The sequence below is a fragment of the Coenobita brevimanus genome, chromosome 92 (genome assembly GCF_032717465.1).
Source record: "Coenobita brevimanus isolate Jiangsu-jjx chromosome 92, ASM3271746v2, whole genome shotgun sequence".
NCBI lineage: Eukaryota > Metazoa > Arthropoda > Malacostraca > Decapoda > Coenobitidae > Coenobita > Coenobita brevimanus.
The window spans coordinates 19,264,189-19,290,063 of NC_137045.1; positions in this window are offsets into that span (position 1 = coordinate 19,264,189).

Consider the following 25,875-nt stretch of genomic DNA (forward strand, 5'->3'; position numbering starts at 1 on the left):
TGAAGCCTATGCCCAGAGTCGGTCACATAAAAAAAAAAAAAAAAAAAAAAAAAGCATAGACGCACAGTTCTTAAGGACAACAGGAGGGATCCCATCAAGCCCATATGCCTTGTTAGTACTGAGGCCAGTGAGGGCAGAAAATACATCAAATGAAGAAAGTTTGTCAGCCAAGCAGAAGTCTGAGGGAGGAAGTGATGGAGGAACAGCACCGGAATAGTGTAAGTAGGAATTGGAGGAGAAAGGCTGAAAGAAGAGTTCTGCCTTATCAGTAGAAGAAATAGTTACAGAGCCAGCAAGTGGAAAACAGGAGGGAAGGATGATGCTGTAAAGCTTTTAGAAAGTTTTTTGGGAAGGTGCCAGAAGGAGTGAAAAGAATTTCAGTTGGAGAGTTCAGATCATTTAGCACGAATGATATTATTTTTAGCAGAGCGATGAACAGACAAAGCACGATTCCGGACAGAAATATAAAAGGGATGAGATTCAGGGATGGGTTGGCTCCGGTACCTTTTGTAGGCCTTCTTCTTGTTGTGGACAGCGTTAGAACAAGCGTGATTAAACAATTTTTTTTTTTATCTGTCAAAGAATAAGGGAAAGGAATGCATGCTCCCATGCCCGTTAGAATAACTTCTGTAACGCGCAAGGCACACTCAGATGGCTCCTGGTCATGGAAGCAATAATCATTCCAAAGAAAATCAAAGAAGTACTGCCTGAGGGCATCCCAATTAGCAGTTCCAAAGTGCCACAACCACCGCTTCTTGGGAGGGTCCACAGGCCTTAATGGAGCTGTAGGACAGATTAAAGTGATGAGGCTGTGACCAGAGGAACCCGACAGCCTAAGCAGAAGGATTAGTTGTAAGGAAGAGGCCAGGTATGTTGGCACTCTCTCCCAGGTGGTCAGGGATACGAGTAAGTGCTGTACGAGCTGCACTAGGTCATTAAGGAGAGAAAAGATGTAGTCTTGTTCACCAGGTGGATCAGTGAAAAGAGAGGAGAGCCAAAGATGCTGGTGAACATTGAAATAACCTAGGCTGGAGACTTCAGAGAATGGAGAAACTGATAGGATATGTTCCATCTTAGAAGTAAGATAGTCAAAGAATTTTTCATAGTCAGTAGAATTAGGGTATAGGTAAACAGCACAGATATATTTTGTTAGAGAATGACAGGATAGCCGAAGCCTGAGAGTATAGAATTCAGAATATTCAAATTCAGGAGCAGAAGAGGGAGATATGTAGTTGGATACATATACACAACAGCCACCTTTGGCTTTGAAATGAGTATAGAGAAAGTAGGAGGATTCAAAGAAGAGTCTGTTATCAATCGCCTCAGACAATTGAGTCTCTGTGAGGATGAGAAGGTGAGGTTTAGAGAAGGAGAGGTGATGTTAAACAGAGAGAAAGTTAGAGGAAAGGCCACGAATGTTGCAGAAATGAAATAGAAGTGAGCCAGACAGTGGTTGCATCTCGCTTGGTTGTCACCGGGAGAGGGGCGGATGGTGGGGGTTTCTATTGTCCCTCCGTCCCTGGGTACTTCAAGGCTTGGGGTAGAGATGCCATTTTTTACATATTTTGAATAGGTAGTGTAGTGTGTTAAGTGCATGTTGTTTTGTGTTGACAGTTAGAGGAACCTGTATTGGAGAGCATGGTGGCCTACTCTGTTACTGGAACTCTGAAAAAGTTCAGCAAAGGGGGATGGTCAGGAACTAGTCCTGAGGGCTGATGAGATGGGAGCTGCAGCTCTCCCTGTCATCAGCTTTCCATCCACCTTGAGAGTAACGCCCTGTTCGACTGGTACCACAGTTTTGCCTGCAAACTTGTCTCATCTTTCCACCTCCTGTCTGGACTTTTTCCGCTACTTTTGTAATCTCTTGGAGTCGAGTCAGTCATCATTTTTTCCCATGAGTTATCCTTTATTCCTGCTACATCACCTGCCGACCTCCATTTCTGTTCTTGTATAACTTCCTTAATGTCCTTGACTTTAGTCAGCTCTTACCCAAGCTGATCTCTTCCTGTCTCTCAAAGATATTCCCAACACTGACCTTTCCAGTGCTCTTTGAGAACGGATTAATTTGTTTTTTATTGATATGTCAGTTTCCAGGTCCCACACCTGTACGTCATAGCTGGGATTTTGTACATGCTATATACTTTTCGTTTCACATAGACTGGCAAACAACTTTTGATGATGTCTCTGTGTTTACCAAAAGTTTTCCATCCAGTTGTAATGCGTCTTTTTATATCGTTTTCATTGCCTTTCGTTAATTTTAGTATTTGCCCCAAGTAATTGTACTCCTCAACTTCTTCAAAAATACCTTCGTTTACTCTGATGACGCTCTTTGGTGAATTAGGATTCAACATCACTTTGGTTTTACCCTCGTTCGTCTTTAGCCCTACTCTGAGGCTTAGAAATTTAGGTCATTTAACATTTCTAGCAATGTCCCTGCTGTCCCTGAACCTAGAACAATGTCATCTCCAAATCTTAAATTGTTTAAGTTTTCCATCTACATTTACTCCTTTGTTCTCCCATTCAAGATTTCGGAAAATGCTTTCAAGGCATGCCGTAGATAATTTTGATGAAACTGTGTCACCCTGACGCACGCCTTTATTCAATGTAAATTTTTCTGAGTCTTCATGTAACTTAACTGTTGCAGTTCCATTTTTGTATGTGTTTTTGTTCAGTTTTATAATGTTCTCGTTTACTCCTTGTTCCCAATATGAATTTATAATTGTTACATGTTCCACTGACTCAAAAGCCTTTTCGTAATAGACAAAACCTAAACACAATAGTTAATTATATTCCCGGAGTTTTCTCAGTTTGCTGATTCATTATGTGCTGATGATCAGTGGTCGAAAGTCCATTTTGGAATCCTACTTGCATACGAGGTCCGAGGGATAATTGGGGTTTATTGTTCATATGATGTCTCTCAAGGGTTGACGGTGGCCCACCTTCCCGACAAATGCCAGGACTGGGTAGGCTAGCCCAGGGCCTCTACGCTTCTTATGGGACGGAGAACGATCGAATGATAGTGTTCATACTGATTAAAGTACCGGTAATAGAATACTGTATATATCATTCCAGCAAGAAAGGATAGATATTGCAGTTATGTGCTCATGGCTACATTACTTGAATATTAAAAAGCATTACAGAAAGAAAAATCACTCATGCTCATCCCTGTCCCCTAACTCACCTCTGCCCCCACATTCATTCCTGTCTTCATGTTCACCCCTGTCCTCACTCTCACCCCTGCCCCCACACTCACCTCTGCCCCCACACTCACCTCTGCCCCTACATTCACCCCAACCCTCATACTCACCCCTACCCCCACTCACATACCCCCACACTCACCCCTGCCACCACACCAACCCTGGCCCCACACTCACCCCTACCCCTACACTCATCCTTCCCCCCACTCATCCCTGCCTTCACACTTAACACTGCCTTCACACTCACCCCTCCCCCACGCTCACTCCTACCCAGCACTCGCCCCAGCTCCCACGCTTACCCCTGTTCCCATGCTCATCCCTGCACCCGCACTCATCCCTGTCCCCATGCTCACCCCTGCTCCCATGCTCACCCTTGTCCTGCACTCACCTCTGCCTCCACACTCACCTTTGCGTCTGCTTTCATAACTGCCTCCACACACTCTCCTGACCATCCAGCCACTGCCGCTTTGAAGCCAGATATCTTTCAGTCACGTCCAGTCCTCATCACTTTATCACATTCCCTTTTATTATTGCCCGCCTTTAGCAAGGCGGAGCGATAATGGTTTTGCCCGCGTCTGTGTGTGTGTGTGTGTGTGTGTGTGTGTGTGTGTGTGTGTGTGTGTGTGTGTGTGTGTGTGTGTGTTTGATCATTGTCTGTGTATCTGTTCTCATTATATCACGTGAACGGCTTGAGCTGTCAACATGAAACCTTCAGGGTACAAAGATATGGCCAAAATCTTGGACGAGTTCGAAAATGGGCACTCGGGGTCAAGGTCAAGGTCACCAAAATGGCTGCCTAAGGTTAACTAGTTTTTATCGCCCTTTTTTAGCACCATTATATCCCATGAACGGCTTGAGCTATCAACATGAAACCTTCAAGGTATCAAGGTACGGCCAATATCTTGCACGAGTTCGAAAATGGGCACTCGGGTCAAGGTCACCAAAATGGCCACCAAAAAAAAACGTTTTTTCTTTTAAAATGGACTGACTTTTGTGAAACACGGTGAATGAATTCCGTTGAGTTTTGCGAATTTTCTTGTAACTTGGCCAACAGCATATTCTGGGGGGCGATTAGCATTCGGCACCCGAATGCTTTTCTTTCATTAATTTCTGGAGACAAAGTGGAGTATGTGGGTTTGATCATTTTTCTCCTTTCTTTTTCCCATTAACCTCACCGTTTATCAAGTTACTTGATCTGTTACTTAATTGTTGCAGTTCTGTTTTCTTGGTTATTATAATGGGGATGTCTTGGTAGTTTTCCATGCCCGTTTTGTTCCCTTTCGAAGCTAACTCGTTTTCATAGGCATGATGCCGAACAACGAACAAACCCGGAAAGTAATGACACTGTTACTGTACATCTACTAAAATAAGGGACAATTTTCAGTGCATAATATTATTAATAAAGGACAAATAAGTTCATTTTTAAAAATCGATCTGTTTCTACGCAGTGGAAAATGATCTTCTATGCTTCATAGGAGGCTTTATAGCATTTCTTCCATAGCAAGTTATATATATTACACCTTATAATTTTCTTCATATGTTATTTGTATTGCATTATTATCGACATACTTTACATGAATAACATACAAGAGGATATTGACATGTAATGTGCAGTATAAATCGATAAGATGGAGGTGTTACGAGATCTCTAGAGCCACAGAGAAAACGAACGACACTGTCCGATTCTGGCCTCATTGTGAATAGGCCATCAGGTGCATTCATACCGAGGCCATAGATGGACATTGTGAGACTCAAAGTTCTTGGTGCATATATTCTACCAGACACTGCCCGTTTAAATACAGTGTTTGGGCAGATGTAGACGACAGTGAAGGTGAAAGCATGCTACATCAGGAAGTTTACCTGTATTGAAATTTGTATTGAAACTATTCACGTAATAACTGCAGGAAACTGTTGAAGTAGTTCAATAGTTTCCTGTATTACATGCTTCGTGTTTTTCCATCAGTAATGTTGCCTTAGACTCGGGACTGTTCCAATACGATTTCGGCCTACTCAGACTGCTTCACTGCACATTGTTTCGAGTTTTGGTCTACTTACTGTACAGTGTTTTATTTCCTATTATTTAGATTTGGTTTTCATTGAATATATGAAGGACTATATAACGAAGATATGCTAAACAACGTTAATGCTCGATACGTCGTGAGATTAGCTCATAATGGTTTACAACATTATTCATGTGGAAATGAAACAAATTTTCGAAACAATTTGAATGCATCTCGACCTGCATTACCATCGTCACTACTCACTTCCGTAATGAAAACTTAGCCACTGGAGGGGCTTCAGCCTGCATATCTTAGCATACAACGTTGAATATGAAATTGATTATGACTACCGGTACCATATGATTGCCAGACATAATCCTTTCGTACTTGATTACATTAACGTCACAGTTCTGCCGTGTGTATGGATGTGTGGGTTGTCACGTCGTTATACACACTCGCCATCCAGAAAGGGGTGGGGACCACACACACACACACACACACACACACACACACACACACACACACACACACACACACACACACACACACACACACACACACACACACACACACACACACACACACACACACACACACACACACACACACACACACACACACACACACACACACACACACACACACACACACACACACACACACACACACACACACACACACACACACGGACCCCAATGAACTTTTATGAGTGACTATACATTACCATCCACCCTCTCTCTCTCTCTCTCTCTCTCTCTCCTTTCTTCTTCTTCTTTCTCGTTCGTACTTATTTATGGTCAGCACACGATGAAGACCATACTGTATTTACTCAATTCCTACGCTCTTTTTGTCTTTCTTCCTTTCTACCAAACACTTTTAAGTTGGATGCCGTATTTTCACTTCTTCATCATATCACTTCACACTAAATACAATTGTTCCTTGGGCAAATACCTTCAGGCTTCTTCCCCATTCTTTGGATTTAGGCTTCTATTGGGTTTTATGTGGTCAAAGTTCAAACAACACAAAGACATACATAAAGTGAAATATATCAACACTAATCCATAGAGTGTATTATCTTCTGCGAGGAGGGCTAGTTACAAGCATCTGTTTAAGTGCTAGAGTTTTTTTGGAAGGATGGTGTGTTCTTGTTTGGTCATTAATCTGTCTAACAATCTATCTGTTGCCAGACGCCTTAATCTCGTAAGGGCTTGCCACAAACAAATCGTCTCCTTGTCTCTCTGTCCCCCGTCATTTCACTGCCCTTCCCCCAGCCCACACACCCCTTTCTCATATACCTGTCCACTCCATCCCTCCATCTCATCCTCGGCCTCCCGCTCCCTCTCCACCGCTCCACCTCACTCACATATACTCTCCTCGTTAGTCTCCCGCTCTTCATCCTCTCCACATGGCCAACCTTCCTCAGTATATTTCTCTTAACGCTTCCTATCACATCCACACCACAACGCTGCTTCACTTCCTCTTTGTCAGTCTGTCTCTCCATGTAACTCAACATGCTTTCCTCAGGTAACTTACTTCCACTGCTCTCACTCTTGACTTGTGTCTTAACAAAGTCCAAGCTTCACTTCCACACGTTAGGGCTGGTTTTACAATACTCTCATGCAACGACTTTTTTACTTCCATACTCACTTCCCTGTTTCTTATCACTGCTTTCAAAGAACCATCAACCTTTCCTCTTCGTTGTACCCTTTCATTGTATAGAAGTAAACAGTTCAATTGGATACAGAGGATTTTTGTTATGAAGCAATACAAGACAAGAATACATGTCTTAAATTTCTCTGTGTGTATGGCTCGTGTTGAAAGGCAATCGATTTAGAGATTCCTACAGTACTACGTAAATGCTCTTGCATAGTTTTGCCCTCTCCGTGTATCAGTGTACTGTAGCCGAGTGGAGCCCATCCTGTATTCCTTTGGGAACGTAATTGGTCCTTAATTTCTCTTTTCCTTTTTTTACCCCCACTTCTGTTACTAGTTCTCCCATAACCCTATCTCTCTCCATTCTTGTTTACAGTCCTGTCTTCTATTCCCACTGTTTCTCCTCTCCCACCGCTCCCCAGCCATCTCAGTCCTTCTCGATCCACCCTGACTTATTTTATGTCTTCTCATTTTTCACTCTCGTCCTCACCTCTCCCTTCTTTCATCCCTTCTCGTTTCATCACATTCCGTCACCATCGTCCCTCCCCCCTTCTTTCCCACTTCCCCTATCCTTCGCACCTTTTGGCTTCCACCACTACCCCCGCTTATTGTCATCTCCCATCACTAGCCCCCCCTCATTCACTTTCTCCATCCCACCCATTCACTTTTCTCACTTTAGGTTACCCTCAGCCTTTTCAGTGCCCATACTTATTCTTCCCTTCCACCCCTCAATCCTCCACTCTTCATTATCTTTCTTATCTTTCCTGTGCCATAAGTTTTATTTCTTCATTTCTAACAGCCTTTCCCGCGTTCCCTCTTTTCCAAGTTTTCACTCGTCCTAACACCTCCCACCACTCTTAACCTGCCTTACTGTCTCATTCCTTCCCACCTTTCTCAGTTACTTTCGTCTTTGTGTTTCCTGTTATTCTACCTCAGTCATTGCTCTCTCCAACATCCTTATTCCCCCTCACGCTTCTTTGACCATTCTCCTCTTCTTTCCCCTCTTCCAAACTGTTCCTTCCCTTCCATCCCCTCTTCACCTTTCCTTTCCCCACCTTCCCCCCTTCCCTGGCCATAGCTCACCATGTGCCGTTCAAGATGCGAGTCAGGCGAGACCCCGGCAACCCCAGCAGTTTAGGTCCTCTTTACCCCCACCTGCCGCCCTCCCCTCCTGCCTGCTGACTGTAATGTTTGCTGACTGTTGACTGTAACCCCATCTGCCGCCCTCCCCACGTACCTGCTGACCGTGCTGTGTAATCCCACCCACTTGCAATATGTGTATAGTCGATAGAGAGGTGGTCTGTTGCCCAAATAGTTGCGAGTTCGATTCTCGGTTAGGGCAGAGAACACTTTAAGGATCTGAATTCGTTAAAACAGACTTTACTGACCTACCATAAGACCCTCCGACATGTAGTATACCCCCCTCCATACCAATTCGCTAGTCCTGTGTGAGAAAGCTGAAGCATGTATTCATTATGGACTGTGGGTGTTAGCACTGACTTGGCGGCATGTGGAGGTTTATGGTAGGTAGGAGGACTGAGGTCTGCTGGGCCTCAGGGAAAGAGCTGTTAAACCCATGGCAAGGCTAGGACTAATTAAAACAAACTTACCTTAACTGTTATTGCTGTGTGCAGTGTAATGTTTGTCTTGGCCTTCATAGTGTTTGGGTAATAAATTCTGATTGGTTACTGTGGATTAGACACTTGCAAACTAATTTTGTGTGTGCTTGCTGCGTTGTTAATATTAGGTGGCTGCAATGATTGTGTTAACAAATGATTGCTGTGCTGGACATGATGGCTGTCTGTTGTTCGCTGCCGCTACTTATACCCTTGGGGCCTAATGGGTGCATTTTTACCCGTGACCGTCCCGGAGGGGCAAAAACTAACGGTGCGATTTTGACTAAAAGTAAAGGGATGATGGGCTATGACCTTTTGATCACCTGATTATATTTTGGACCAAACTGGGCCAAGGACCAGGTTGTAGGCCCCCAAAATGTAAAAAAAAACGGGGACGGGTAAAAATCGTTATTTCGACATAACTCCTTTCAGATTCGTCATACCGACGTGAGAACAAAACCTAGAGGTGCATCTTTCAAATCTGCATCCTACAACATGCCTCATTACATCAGTGGGGTCACTCCCCAGTTAGCGGTAGGGGGGTCAGTGTCTGGTGAGTCGGGCCTACAATTTCAAATGGGCTTAAAATCGTCAATTTTCACCCGATTTACTCCAAATTTGATATCTGACATCTTTGACTAGATATCACGTTGTGTTTATACGTCAGCACTAAAATGACTGCCGTGCCTTGGCACCGCTTCTTGTTTAAACTGTATTAATGTGTCCATGAGGATATGTAGTTCGGAAGCTTAAGTTTGCTTGTCTTACTTTCTTAGGTACGTGCGGTTCAGCATTTGATATGACCAGGATCTGTTAACCCTGATGGGATAATGTTTGTACAGTGTTGCAGCAATCTCTAGACAATTTTATTCAGCTTATGAGAGATTTTCTGTACTGAAGGGGTTAGGTATGACTTTCTTTAACCCCTTCAGTGCCATAAATATCCGATAAATTGAAAAAAAAAAAAAATCTGTAGACGATATGAAGGACGAAAAAAGTATTATGTCCTTTGACTGATGGGGTTAATATGATATTAAACATGAAAGAAAAGCATTCGGGAGCCGAATGCTAATCACCCACCAGAATATGCTGTTGGCCAAGTCCAAGATTTTGGCCATATCTTGATACCCAGAAGGTTTCATGTTGATAGCTCAAGCCGTTCATGAGATATAATGGTGCTAAAGGTGGGCGATTAAAACTAGATGACTTTTGGAAGCCGTTTTTGTGACCTTGACCTTGACCCCGACTGCCCATTTCGAACTCGTCCAAGATTTTGGACATATCTTGATGCCCTGAAGGTTTTATGCTGATAGCTCAAGCCGTTCATGGGATATAATGAGAACACACACACACACACACACACACACACACACACACACACACACACACACACACACACACACACACACACACACACACACACACACACACACACACACACACACACACACACACACACACACACACACACACACACACACACACACACACACACACACAGAGGCAGGCAAAAACATTATTGCTTCTCCTATAGGCGGGCGATAGAAAGCCAAAAACGGTTATACTATCACCCGCCGAAGACAGAACTAAATATTGTACCGGGTGTTTCAAAAGTCCCTCATTATTATTTAAAATTTATTAATATTGCAATTACAAATGGAACCAAATGACAATTTGGTTGCTGAGTTTACGATTCACAAGAATTTTGGTGGCATCAAACTTGGCTTCATAAGTGTCCTGGAAAGCCACTGGTACACCTCAGCGTGGGCACTGCCTTTTCTGAAACAAGCGAGCCACTGTTTTATGCATTCTTGGCCGACATTGAACAACATGCATTTCTGATCCGTTCTTCTAGTGTGGGGAAGTGTCGCGGCTTGATGGCGTACACTTTGCTCTTAATGTAGCCCCACAAAAAGAAGTAGCATGGTATAAGATCCGGCGAGCGAGCAGCCCATTGGATGGGACCACGGCTACCAATCCACAGATCTAGGAATTGCTCATTCAGAAATGAGCGAACCTCATGCAGGTAATGAGCAGGGGCACCGTCTTGCTGGAAAATGACTTCTTGCATATCGGCTACAGCTGACAGTTGGGGGATGCAGAACTCCTGAAGCATACGAAGGTAATTGTCTCCGTTGATGATCCCGGAAGAAGAATGGACCAATCAGCCCAGCTCAGGAGATGGCACACGAGACGACCAATTTCGGCGTGTCCCTTTTATGTTCATGGATTTCCACAGAATTGTGAGTTCCCCAGATGCTGGTGTTGTGCTGATTGACGCGACCAGAAAGGTGGAAGAGAGCTTCATCACTGAACCACATGTGCTTCAGGATCGATGGGTTTCTTTTGTAGTGATGCAGCAGTGTCTCACACATCTCCACCCGGCAGTCGTAGTCTTGAGATTCCAACTTCCGAACCACCTGGATCTTGTACGGATACAGCTTGAGATCACGCCGCAAAATCAGTTGGATAAATGTCACGCTGATGTTCAGTTCCGCAGCTACTCGCCGAATGGACTTTCCTTGACCCTGAGCAAAAGCCTCACGGACAGTTTCGACATTCTCCTCACTCCGCCCATTTCGAGGTCTGATTGTGGTTTGCCCTTAACGGATCCGGTCTTCATAAACTTCTGGTGAGTGACGACAATGGTGTTCCTGTCCGGTGAATAATGCTGTCCGTAGAGTGCCCGGAATTGTTGCTGCACTTCAATCACAGATTGAAAAACCTCGTGCCATGCAGCGACTTTACACCTCTGCTCTAATGTCAGCATGGTAGGGGAAGAAAACGGTGCAAAACTTCAAATGTAGACTCAGAAAAATTCTCAACTACTGAGTAAGAGTTTACCACAAGATGAACGTCGTTGGTCGATTACCTGCAATGAAAATTGAAAATCAAATTAGTGAGCAACTTTAGAAACACTTAGTACTATATAACCATTAGTATCCAATACCCTTTTATTGAAAATACAGTTTCTCTGAACTCATCATCACTTATGGTGCATACACCTGGCACAATCTGAGCCCGTGCTGGCGCCTGCACTTGTACCTCAATCTGCACTGATCCCCTTTCCGAAATCATCGCTCACCTCTGTGATCGAGAAGCATTCAAGCTGGAGCACCTGGGATTTGGGATCCGAGCCTTCCACACTTACGCTGTGTAACGGCCTCGACCCAGCTACTGAACTGACACATATCCTGAAGACAGCGGCCTGTATCAGTGTACCCCGTCCTCAGTTTTCATTGTCGGTTAGAGGGTACCACTGATGTGGTGCTGGTAGCGTCACTGATGTTTTTGCATATCGTAATTATCCTGTGTTTTATATTGTGCACTGTAATTAGGTTGATACTAGACTGAATTAGTATTTAACACTGTGGTGGTTGCTGGCCGATGTAGCGTATGTGGTGAGTGTTGGATGTGTGAGGTGTGGATGATGTGTCACTGAGGGATGTATGTATGCTAATCAGTGGCCGGCCGTGCTGACTGATATGTCGCCACTTGTGGAAGTAATTTGAATTCTTTGTTCCATCTTCTCCTTTCTGTCATGCTGTTCTGCTCTGCTTCCTTTGTATTCAGTATTTTGCTACCCATGCAGTGCAGATGGTGAATCGGTAGTCTCATCGGTAGAGCGACTTCCTCTTCATACAAGGGTAGAAGTTCGTGTTTCTCCTGAGTAACCAGGTTGAAAAAATTTTGGTCAGTATCTTTCTTCCATCTTTCCTAAGTCAGTATGGTGTGGTGTGGCTAAGAGCTTCGTAGTAGAATGAGCTATTCCTGCAGTGCATCGGACATGATGATGATGATGATGATGATGATGATGAAAACCACTGTCAGTTGGCTTCTTCGTTTCAATCTGTTCACATGTTTTACGCAATTCCGTTAATTTTACCGTCTCAGTTTCCCTATCCGTAACTGTTCCTTACCTCATTACTACGTTGTACACTTTTTACAATTATGTTCTCTTCCGTGTCTGTTGAGTTCTGACGATCACAAAATCAACGTCATATATTATAATACCGCTCCATCGCAGCCCACTAATCCTGGTGCGTGTATCACAGTTCGATAATTTAGATCCATCACAGTCTGCTAATCTCACCCCATTTGTCACGGTCCACCAGCCTTGCACCAATTCCCCCATCCTGCTTATCTCAATGTCTGTCTGTCTGTCTCTGTCTCTGTCTGTCTGTCTTTGTCTGTCTGTCTGTCTGTCTGTCTCTGTCTGTCTGTCTGTCTCTCTCTCTCTCTCTCTCTCTCTCTCTCTCTCTCTCTCGATGTCTGTTCATGTGACTGACTGAGTGGTAGGTGATAAAAGAGTAGAGAAGGAAACACAGGCAAGAGCTTAACCTCCTTCATACAGATGACGTATTTTTGCAATATTCATGGTCGCATCGAATAATTTATCTCAATTTAGAAAATTCCTGTCATGTCAAAGGTGTTAATGAAAGCTAAATCAAATTCTCTTTTCTCTTAAGCTGGATAAAAGGGTCTGAAGATAGGGAGATTAAAATGCATGCTATGTGAGTGGGTTAAGTTCATTATTGCTTTGACGTACCGGAGCATACCTAGCCACCTCAGAGGAATTAGGACGCTATTGGTAGAGGCAATCGGCAGTATAGCGCTTCTAGACGATAGCGTACATTTAACTTTATCCTTGTTGCTACCAGTGGATTATATTAAATTGAGGAAGGACCTTCAGTAGGGAAGAGGTGAATGGAGGTCATACCGAACCCATCCAGCTCGAGGAGTCTGTCCCAAGATGAATTTACTGCACGAACAAAGTAATAAATGCGTCACTGGGCAGGAGGGATTAAGCTCTTTTCTATGTTTCCCTTCCATTTATTTCATTATCTTCCTATACATTTTTCTCCTTGTGTCAGCATTTTTCATGTCATTTTTGTAGTCCACACGATATTTTATTCAGCTCAGGAGAGAATCCAGGAACTGCAGTGATGATATATTCTACATTAGTCCCTGCACTACTAAACTGAATTAAACCGTCTAGCAGCAGCCAGAGTTAAGCATAAATGACATCCTCGGACTGACGGGGTTACACGATGAATTTCACATTGTCAGTGTTACTTTCGCATCTTCATGCTTCCCCTTTCCTTGATTTCTGATTTTCACCTCACCCTATTTTTAGTAAGAAAAAAGTTAAGATAAAAAGGTAAGATGATGATATGTGATGATGAGAATGATGATTGATGATGAGAAAAATGATGATGGTGAGAATGATGATTATAATGAGCATAATAATGATGATGATGATATATTTCTTTGTTTTTCTCTGTCTTAGCGCTCTGTCTGTCTGTATAAACATTAATCTTTTCTTAATGCCGTGTCTCTCTGGCAACACAACAAACCTGTTTACACGTACTTCCTTCTCATCCACTCCTGTCCCCACCCGTCTCTGCCTGTCCATCCAACACCGTCACTACTGGGGGTGTCCTCTTCCCTGGACGAAATCGCGGGGGTTAACTTGATCCTGTCTTGCTCTCCCTCTCATATTATCTTCCTCACCCTGCCTTTATATTTTCCAATCTGTCTACTGATATCACTCTGTCATGTCACACTCCATAAAATTCGTCTCGCTCTGTCTACCCGAATATTCTCCTTTCTCTCACGCCGACTGGACACGGACAAAGAAATGGTAACTCTCTCTCTCTCTCTCTCTCTCTCTCTCTCTCTCTCTCTCTCCATTAGGGTGGTTAACAATCCATAGGTAAAAATAATAGTCTAAAAAGTACTGCTCCTCAAGGATGCCCTTGTTCCATTTGGCAAATGGACATCGCAGGCAAAATTTTAGCCCATTTGAACAGAATTTAGTGGTTACACACACACACACACACACACACACACACACACACACACACACACACACACACACACACACACACACACACACACACACACACACACACACACACACACACACACACACACAAAATAGATTTTGTGTCATATGTATGAAATTCCGACTGTGCGGTTATTTGAGTAGCCTACACATATTTATCAAAGACTGTATGCCTTTTTTACTAGATCTGTTTTAATGGTTTTAAAATAAACCTCTGCAAATACAGTGTTCAGTTGCCCACTGCCCAACTTTCCAGCTTTTAGACTGCTTCTGTGGTCTATGCATCACGCTTTCAAATCCTTTAAACTGGATGTCAGCCAAGAATAATCATCAGGATCGTTTCAGGTCCGTAATATATGTGCTGGTGAGTACAATTTTAGACTTTATACAAGTTTACAGCTTCAGTCACAAATTTTTGTCTTAACTCACAGTCTTTTTTATCCAGTAAGATGCTCTTCAAAGCTTGAGAAATGAAGAGGATAAAATATTCCTTACGACGCAGCCTGAAAACACGTCTGTATAGTTGCAGCTTGAGATCTGTTGACAAATCCTTGGCAGAAAAGAAAAAACTAAAGCCAATCAGAACTGAGCAAGATGAAAGAAAAATGAAGCTATTTACTTCTAAAGAAAGGATAGATACAAGAAATCTGAGTGATAGCGGTGAAGGAAATGAAGATTCAGAATCATATTATTTTTATGTACCAGATGGACCAGCAGAACCCAAGAAATCTAGAAAGAGTCTAGGTACAGTTGTGACACCACATGCTGCATCAACATTAGACAGGATTAATCTCTCTAATCGTAAGGCAGTGTTTGTCGCCAGTGCTGCAGCAGGTGCTCTGGGTCATGATGTTACTGATATGTTATTATCAAGAAGTGGTATACGTCGCGCTCGGATTACATCTCGGGAATGAAAGCTTCAGGAGAGAGATCATCCACAGATTAGTCTGTGGGATGGGAAGCTCTTGCCTGATTTTCCATGTATCAGAGCTGAAGAAGTGGTCAGAATGGCCATATTGGCAACATGATCTGAAACAGGAAAAAGTACTTGATGTATCAATGGTAGACCTCAGTACGGGTGAGGAACAAGCCAAAGCTTACACGCTGTGCTGCTGGAAGATTGGGGTCTGAAGTCTCAAGTCAAAGGCTTGGTGTTTGATACTACAGCGCCAGATACAAGTTTACGGCCAGGTGCTTGACACTAACAGAGTCATCTTATGGAAAGGAACTTATGTGGTTAGCCTGTTGTCACCACATATTTGAAGCAGCTTTATCGGATGTTGTGACTGAAGCCCTTGGACCGTCATTTGGTCCAGAAATGAAGCTGTTTAAATGTTTTCAGAAATGCTGGCACAAGATCAAAGAAGCTTTTCAGCCAGGAAATGATAAGTTTAGTTCCACTCAAGAATCTCTGCTTACGGAAATGATAACATACTATACATATGCAGTAAAATAAGAGCATCTACGTGAAGACAGAAAGGAATTTCTTGAGCTGTGTCTCATATTTCTAGGGAGTACACCAGATGGAGAATACAGATTTCGTGCTCAGGTGCCGCACACCATGTTTGTTGGATGATGAAAGGAGTATATGCTTAGAAAACATTGTTCTTTAGGGGTCAGTTTAAGCTCACTGTTCGTGAATTACAGTAAAAGAATTTCTGAAAGTTGGACTATTTGTTTTTGTAATGTGCTAGGTTTTGGCATGAAGCTCCAATCCCACAAAAGGCCTCTTTCTGTTATCTGAATTTGATTAACATGCTTCAGTCATACCCTGATGCAAGCCATCAAACAACATCTCTGGTATTTGTCTGATCACCTAGCACCAATGGCTCTGTTTGACAACTCTGTAAGTAATGAAACAAAGACTGCAGTGATTGCAAACTTTAAGAGACCACTAAAGTCAGACTGTGCACACCGTATCCCAGCCACAGAATTGAGATTGGTCCTTCATTAGAAGTATACATTACAAACAGGTCAGTGAAATTCTTTAACCTGGTAACTGTAAACAGTGAAAAGTTAGAATTTCTCGAAAAAGACCCTACTACCTGGCTAGCAGATGACACTTATCTTGCCATACAGAAGAAAGTTTGTGCAGTAAAAGTGGAGACTTACTGCGCAGAAAGAGGCATAAGTTTCACCGCGTCTTACTACAGTACACCGACAAAAAATTAAGACCAGAAGCAGTTTTTGTTTCAGACAAGTCAGAATTCATAGGTAAATGTACTCATCTTCTAATAAATCTGCGGTTTTGCCACAATAAAGTACTTATACCTTTCACTGAACTCAGCTTACCTAGACCTTTAAATTTAATTGTATAATAAGTAAAAGATGTTGTATGTGCATACCTAGTAAGTATGTTATACCATGATTACAGAAAATTTAGGTATAATGAAGTCACAATAATTTACACTTTTTTGTTTTACACAGAGTTGAAAATTGTTAGTAATTTTTTAATAATGAACTCGCATGTCTTATGCAGTATTAAAGTTGTTAACAAAACACTAACTAATTTGGTTTAGAGTGTTAGAAGTTAGTCGAATTTTGTTCACTTTCCGTCAATATCCGAAAAAAAAAAAAAATTTCATTTTGTTCAGTCTCGAAATGCTGTTCAAATCTGATGAAATTTTCACCAGAAACATGTCATGTCAGTAGGAACAGGGGCAGCCTTGTGGAGCAGCAAAAATCAGGTTTATTTTATTGGACCACCCTAATTTACATTGTGCTGAGAAGCTGATAGACAAGTAGATAGATATATGAAGAATGTAATAGATAGGTGGTGATCATGTGGTTCAAGAAGTTATCAGCTGACTGAAGGGATGCGAGTGCAGGGCATTCTGATGATCTGAACTTCGGTAAAGCAAACTTAAATACTCTTTCACAAGACCCAGCAACATACCATAACTCCCCCCCCCCCCCGCAAATGTCATTACACCAGCCGTGGGTGAGACACCCCTGTCATGTGCTGATTATGAACGGTGGGTATTACTGTCGAAACGGTGACACGTGAGTCTTTAACTTGTCAGACGATGGCTAGGCCTAAGGAAACGAACTATCAGGTTTATGCCCGGAGTCAGAAATACCGGTATTGTAATATCTATCTATCCATCTATCCATCAATCCATGCATCTATTTATATATCTATATATCAAAATCTATCTGTATATATATATATATATATATATATATATATATATATATATATATATATATATATATATATATATATATATATATATATATATATATATATATATATATATATATATATATATATATAGAGAGAGAGAGAGAGAGAGAGAGAATAGTCATTTTGACTCTCTTGTCACGTCTGTCTGTTACGATTAATTTAAAGTCTGTGTTCCTGCCCTTTCATTTGGCCTTAATATTTCTGAGAGGGAAGGGTCTGTGGCTGGGTCAGGAAGATAAGAGACGGTATGAAAAGCGGCGGGTTGTGGAGGAAAGGGGTGGGGAGGGGTATGGAAGGATGATGCTGGAGTGGGGAAGGATGAGTGGAGAAAGATGCCAGAAAACGTCAATATGAAATAGCGAGCACAAATATGAGTACAGTATGAGATAGTGATGGGGACGGGATGGTGAAGGAAGAGAGGCATTGGAATGTGATGGGAAAGGAGGCGAGGGTCAGGAAATGTGGAAAGGACAGAGACGAAATATGGGATGTGGTGGAGAGCGAAAAGGTGTGTAATGGTGGAGAGGGAGATGGTGGCGAATGTGGTATAGGCCCATATTCTCGGCGGGTAAGGAAGCTCCCTAAAACATCTTCCTTATTGATTTATCTTCCAAACTTCCCATTAACATCCCTTGGTTTGCCTCTTATATCTTTTCAATATTAACATAGGTTTCAAGAGTAACACACAAGCATATAGTAAAGGAGCAGAATCAGAAATAAATCGCCAAGGAAGAGGTGTCAGTAAGCTTGGTAACTTTGCTAGAGTACAGCCCATAGAGGGAAAGGGTATGTGGATGGGGTGGAGAGATAAATGGTTAGGGGGATGTGGTGAAGAGGGAGGGGAATGGGGTGTGGTGGAGGAGAGGGTACTCGGCTGTGGTTGGGAGATGTGGGATGTGATGTAGAAAGGGCAAGGGGTAAGGGGATATTTTGGATGATACATAGTTCGAGACAACGAGTGAGGGCGAGAGAAAATCTATAAAGGTGGAAGAATAATCAAAAGAAAAGAACGGAGAGAGTGAGATTATGATAAAACGAGAGATGGAATGGACTGCTAAAAGAAGTTACAGTAATGAAAGTCTGTGCAAAAAGTTTTGTAATGTTGAAAAGTGAGGAAGAGAATCAGAGAGAGGAATGAAGTAATAGGAGAAGAGGAAGATAGCAAGGAGATGAAATGAATAAGAGAAACTGGGTAGGATGAGAAGATGGCCAGAGAACCAAACAACGAATGGAGGAAAAAGATGCACTTGGAAAGGGGCAGCAATAAGTGAAGAGGAAAATGGAATGGGAATGGATGCGACAGGGAGAAAGGGAACCCGGTGAAGGGAAGGATAGAGGAAGTAGAGAGCAATACGAGAGTGGAAGGAAATGAGGCTCATCAATAACCATGCGAATGAATGGATATTGAGGGATATGGCGGCATACTGAAGGATTGCCACATAAGGGAAATTAGTGTACAGTATACTGTATGTGTGTATTTTTATGCGTGCACTTGTGAAAGTGCGCGCGCTCACGTTTGCTTGAGTATGTGTACTTGTGTGTGCGTGTGCGTGCGCGTGCTCGCTTCTCATTAGCTTAGGCCTTTTAGTAGGGAATTTGCATGTAAAAAGGAAAGGAATACAGCATGTTCACAGGATGTCGGTAGATTAGGGCATTTTTTAGAATTATGGTGGCAATTCGAACATACAAATCCGTAAATTGGAACCTGCTGCTTGTGCGTGGCAACAGATACAGTCCACATCCAGTTCCTTTGCATACTGCAGCCAGTTAGCGTCCCTGGTCTGAATATATGCCATTTGCGTGTGCTTAAAGCCAGTGAAATGTAATCATGCAGATCAAATTTGAATCTCATGGCGTCTCGAGGGTGTGGAAATAGTGCTTGACGTCGGTATCAGAGATTTTGTTCTCACTTAAGTTAGTCAACAGGAAACTCTAACTTTCCTTTCCAGTATCATCCCGGAGTTTCATTCACCTGGAGTGAAACTGAATGAAAAAAAAAAAACTGGAAGATGTTTATGGTGAGAGTAAAGGTATGATGATAATGATATGATAATGGATGTCGATGACAGTGTGATGATGATGGTGAAACAATAAAAACGCATTGAGAATGAACATGTTTGTAGTGAAATGTATTAGAAAGAGGAATGATTATTCAAGATGATGATGAGTAGTAGTTAAGTTGCAAGTTATCATCATCATAATCATCTTTCCTACTTATATGAGGTGAGAGGGATCCAGAGACAGGAGCAGGAAATTACAAAAGTAGGAGAACCATCAACATAGCTCAGTAAAAATGGGCCACACATCTATTCAGTCATCACTCAAGCTTCTGAAAGGTCTTGGCTTCACCTCACAGGCTAAACGAGCTACACAAATCTGCACTTCATGATGTCTTTGAGACAGAGCCATTTCGTCGACTGCCATCTTCAAAAAAGGATGCAAGCCTTGTCATGTGCATTTCCATACATATTTCATCCTTCCATTTTTGTCCTCTGTTAGTTCAGCTTCCATAGCTCGCATACTCACACATTCATGTACATTATTTATTCACCTTCATTGCTTTCCACCCCTTACCTTTAAACTTACTCATATACATCATTCTCACCATTCTGCTTGCATTCATTTTCTTCCTGTTGCTCTTTGGTCAACATACTTCATAACTCCACATCTGTTACGATTCGTAACAGACTTCGTAACTTACGAATCTGAATTTTTAAAAATCTTATCCAGTCCACGCAAAACACATACTGTTCATTCCTTAATATTTCAATTTCCACTACTTCCATTCTTGAATTTTGATACTCATGTCCAGTCCAAAGTCTCAACAGTACATTAGTGTTGGTACTATTACACCTTTATATAGTTCTCTTTCATTTTCTGCTCTCAGACCTCTGTTTTGCATTATGGTTTTCATTGCACCAGTTCTTTTACTTCCTTGAGTCACTCTACGCCTACTTCTTTTACATACAGCCTATGCCTTTCTTTTCTGTCACAGCACCTAAGTACATATACTCTTCAACTACTTTCAGGCTTTCTCCACTCACCTGCGCGGAACACATGAATCACCTTCCCTCTCAACAACCAACAGCTGACTCTTATCTAAATTTACTTTCAGATCTCGCCGTTCACGAATATTCTCAAATATTCAAAAATCACTGAACCAGTCCATAAAGCTTACGTTCCCTTCTAGCAAGCAATACATTATCATCCATTAAGATCAGCTCTGAACTATTGCATTGCTCGCCATTTATCAATAGATTCGCTCCAATAGAGCGAACATCTTTGTCTTACTCCAGTACTGATGCTGAACCAATCGCTTAAGCATCCATCTACTCTTATACAAACTTTGGTACTGTAACAGAAGCTCTCTACAGTACTTTGTAAATTTTCTTCCACGCTATACATGAGCAACAACTTTCATGATCTCTCTCTGTTCACTCCGTCACATGCTTAGTCCAGATCCATAAATTACCATAAATATAGTAGGCCTTCTTACATGCTTTCTCCACTGTCTGTCTTACTGGAAGTAAGATCACTCCTAAAACCATCCTTTTCATCACTCACTAAATCTTTTGGAACCCGCCATACCTTCTCTATTACCTTTCTTTCACATACCGGTACTTTACCCACAACGCTCAGGAGACTTCTTTTTACAATTATATTTGGCTCCTACTTCGGGCAATTGACTTTCATACGAAGTTAGTTACAGTCTTCTTTCACTCCACTTGTATTAATTCACTCATCCACAAGCAACTGCACTATCTTCACCACATCGTAACATTTCTTCACATAACTCACCAAAATTTACTGCTTAATTTTAGTCTTTTCACTGCACGTCTTCCTTCTGCCACTGACACATTCTTGGTTACATATTCCTGTCCTTTGCATCATCCAGTTCAATTCTATTTACCACTGCTTTGCTCTCGCCAATCCTGTTAATCAAATATATATATATATATATATATATATATATATATATATATATATATATATATATATATATATATATATATATATATATTTCCATCTCCTTATTACACTTGTACTTGCCAGCAGTCTTCCAGTTTCATCCCGTGCATTTTCACGCTGGTGGTAGGTGGTGGGGAACACCTTGCACTCAGTGTAATTCTGCTTACTTTTTCCTTCACCTTTATCATTCTTTTTCTATTATTCCTCTCCTTTCTTCCTGTCTCATCCATCCTTTCTGTTTATTATTCTCCTTTCTACTTCAAGAGCATTACATTGAGTGAGAAGCCTAATGATTTTCTGTAATCCAGGAAACCATTTACAACGCTTGATGGTAATCGTATAACCAAGATAGTGGGGTGATGTGCAGTCTACTATGGTGTCCCTGTTAACTGGGTGGAGAGACTCAGATGCGATGCCCATCAGGGAACCAAACTTCCACACTTTTCCCGCACCACGCTGTGGCGAGAAGCTGTCTGCCGTCAGAAAGCATCAGTTCACTGCACGGGACGACCCTGTAGCTGGATGTTTGCCAGCGGTTGATGAGTCTGCTCAGCCAGACAGATCGGGGTTAAGCGATAACAACATTTTCACACTTTTTCTCACATTCATCTCTACACTTCCACATCCCTTACCAAAGCAGTATCCTGTTTTTAGAAAAATTTGCATTTATTTTTCTTCCACATTATTTACACCCTACTTCTTTCTCTGAGCTGATTCTTTTACACACTTTTTGTTTTCATCATATTCCCTCTTCCTTCCAACTAAATTCCATTCTTCGATCCACTCCATCCACGTCTTTCGTTTTTCTTCGATCATACGTTCTACTTCCACATCTAATCACGCTGTTCCTTTCTGACTAAAAAACACCTTTGCCGTACCATACTTTCTTTTAGAGCATCTAACCAAAAACATTTTGTATACACATTTTTCAAATCTATCCATGTCTAGTTCATTGACCATAACTTAATCTTTTGCTCTTATTCATTTGCCACTGCTTTAATTAATATTTTTCCACTTCACTTTCATTCTGAATGTCCCTCACTTTTCATCCATGTCCCTCTCAATTTAACGTTTCATATCACACTTATATGGTTAAAATAGACGAGTCTTCCGTTCCATCCTACACCGGCTCTCGTGTTAGCATCTTTCGCTCAACTAGCATACGAGTATCTTTGAGGCTTCTATCAACATTCACAACTGTCTTTCTACACCAAGTGTCTTAATGTACGTATATGTGTTTAGAATATGAATTACTAATACACATCTGACTTCCTTGATGTATGTCCTTCATTATTTATAGGACCTGTGTTAAGTCTTCCATTCAGATCATCCACCGGACACTCTCCTTGGCACGTGTTCAGCCACTCTTGTCAAATGATACCATAACCCATCTTTCCCGTCCATATTTCTGTAATCACACGGTACATACGCAGCAATAAGCCAGCTCCCTCTTTACTCCTTTCAAGGGTGCTCGAATCTTTTTTTTTTTTTTATACAAGGAAGAAGGAACCAAAGGCCAGGAGCCCGCAAACCCTTCCTTCCAAGAAAAAAACAAAAACAAAACAAAGGAAAGCCAAATTCAAAATCCGTTCATTTCGAGATGCCTGGACACCTTCCGTTTGAAAGACTGGAAATCATAGGAAGTAGGAAATATAGACAGAGGGAGACAGTTCCAGAGTTGACCCGTTGCATAAATGAAGGACTGGGAGTAACGGTTAACTCATGCATTAAAGAGTTGGGCAGAAAAGGGATGAGAGTTTGTTGCTAGATGGGTGCTACCCGCCCGTCGCAGAGGTGGAGGGATGCATGCAGACAGTTCAGAGGAGCAGTGACCATTGAAGTAGCGATAGAAAAGAGATGAAGATGCAACAGTGCGGCGAAGAGTCAGAGGTTGAAGGGAGGCAGTAAGAGGGGTAGAGTTAATGAGACCTTACACAAGCCGCCGCTTCCCACTGTGATTAAAATGAACACTTATATTATTGCAATGGTACAAATGATGAACACAGGCCATGAAAGCAAGGAAATATAGGAACATTAATTAGACATGACCACGTTTACCCGCATCAGCAACGCATAAAACGAAGTACAAAATTATCAGATGAAAAGCAGTGAGAAGGGGGAGGGGGGAGAGTAGAGGCCTGGGTTGCAGATGGGAGCGTGGGAGTGGATGGGTAATGGAGAGGAGGGGAAAGAAAGGGATGACAACAATGGGAAAGGAGTGAAGAGGAGAGCGTACCGCCACTGGCCCTAGCTGTCTGCACGCGGCTTCTTTTGATGAGGAAGGGAATGAGAAAATGAAGCACCAGAGCACACACACACACACACACACACACACACACACACACACATATATATATAAATATATATATATATATATATATATATATATATATATATATATATACAGAGAGAGAGAGAGAGAGAGAGAGAGAGAGAGAGAGAGAGAGAGAGAGAGGAGCCTCTGTGGTACAGTGGTAGAGTGTGCAACGTACACCGGTGAGCCAGGGTTCGCAACCCGCTAGGGTAATAAACTTTGGGAGGGTTCACCCGGCCACGTACTGCATTGGCGGACACCAGGGGTGCTATGGTTGAACCAGTGTCGCATACTATAAAGTATACTTGCACCCAGTCGGCTTGCGCGGGCCGATTACACTTGGTTCACAGAACACACACACAACCAAAGCCACTCCAACACTACAATTACACTTACAAGCACTTCTCACCCTACATACAAACTCTACCAGACAGCCTAAGCCACAGAGATACATTGGCTGTATCGTCCCGACTTCGGTCGAGATGGGCCGGTCCTGCAGTGGATACTCAAACGGCTGATGATGATGATGATTATATATATATATATATATATGTATATATATATATATATATATATATATATATATATATATATATATATATATATATATATATATATATGTATATCCATAAACCTGCAAGAAAAATTAAGGATTTCAAAATCTGGGAAACTACAACACAGGAGGACAAAACGAATACCCAAAACCGGTGAATAAATAAAATAATCTGTGAAAAAAAATCTGGAGCCGGAAAGAAGGTAAACGATAATAAGAAATGAAAGAAAAACAGCCAGTAAAAGTAAAACGTGCGAGCGAGAGAAGGGAAAAGTGGGCAGGATTATTAGCGATTTGTTTCTGCCAGCGCCATAAAACGAAATGCGAGTGGAGAAATAAGAGCCAGTATAAAACACGACTATAAAAGGTTTTCATCTGTATAATATGATGACGCCTTTGTTTATTAGTCTGCCCACACGATTGAACCTCTTCAGTCTGATGACGTGCCCAGTATTTTGTTCTTGCTATCATCAGGTCATTTTACTGCTTTATGAGAGACCCCTTGTAGTGAAGGTATTATCTATTGCTGTATCTAACCTCTCCAGCTGGAATAGTTTCTCCATTCTAGAGATGGAAAAAGCAAAAATACTTAATTCAACTGAAAGGATTAATTCCGCTTAAGCAGGCTTTCTCTGGCTGAAGGGACAAAAAAAAAAAAAAAAGCTGATGCCACCCAACAATTACGATGGTTATTGTACTGTTTTATTCTTGGTGGTAGGCGGGGGCGTCTACCTTCCACTCACTCGATGTGGTACTACCTTCAGGTGACTTAAAACTGACTAACAGGTCAAACATTTTCCCGTAAAATGCTTTTCTTAGAACTGTACATATTCGTGACTAATATCATAGTCTGTCGCTAATCTATTATTACAGTTCAGAATGCAAGATGGAGAGACAGCAATTTTAGGCCAAGCTAAAATGAATGGAGTATAGTGATACTAAAAACAAGCTGGTACGATAAGGGCGGACCACGTTTTGTCAGCGACCAGAAGTGAGTTTCGGTATAAAAAGTCACTCCCGTATGGCGGTACCAAGGGACAACATCCCACCCAAGAATTATGGCCCTGGTTTAATAATCTTGGGAGCCTTAGCATTTCGCGCGATCATAGTCGTGATTTTAGTTATTTTCATTGTTTTCGCATATGCTGACCTTTGACCCCTGACCTGGCCAATGTAACACATAGGTGTACAGTAGAAAGTTGTGGTACTAGTCAGTGTCTATAAGCATGCAAAGTTTTATTCAATTCTATCGAGCCGCTGGGGAACTAGGGGGACATTTTTGAAAACTAGTATTGGTCGCTAGGGATGCTGAGGCCAATATTCGCAGGGTTGCCTCTCGAAAACTAGAGGAGAGAGAGGAAAAATGGATGGCACACTTCCGAGAAGGAATGGCCTCAGGATTACGCCTAAAGGAATCAGAGCTTTCTACGCCAGTTAGTAATGCTTCTACAGCTTAAAAATGTGAAAAGCACGAGAAAAGCGGATTTTCGGTCGTTGTTAAGCAACGAGTAGTTGCCTAGCAACCAAAACCTTGTGGA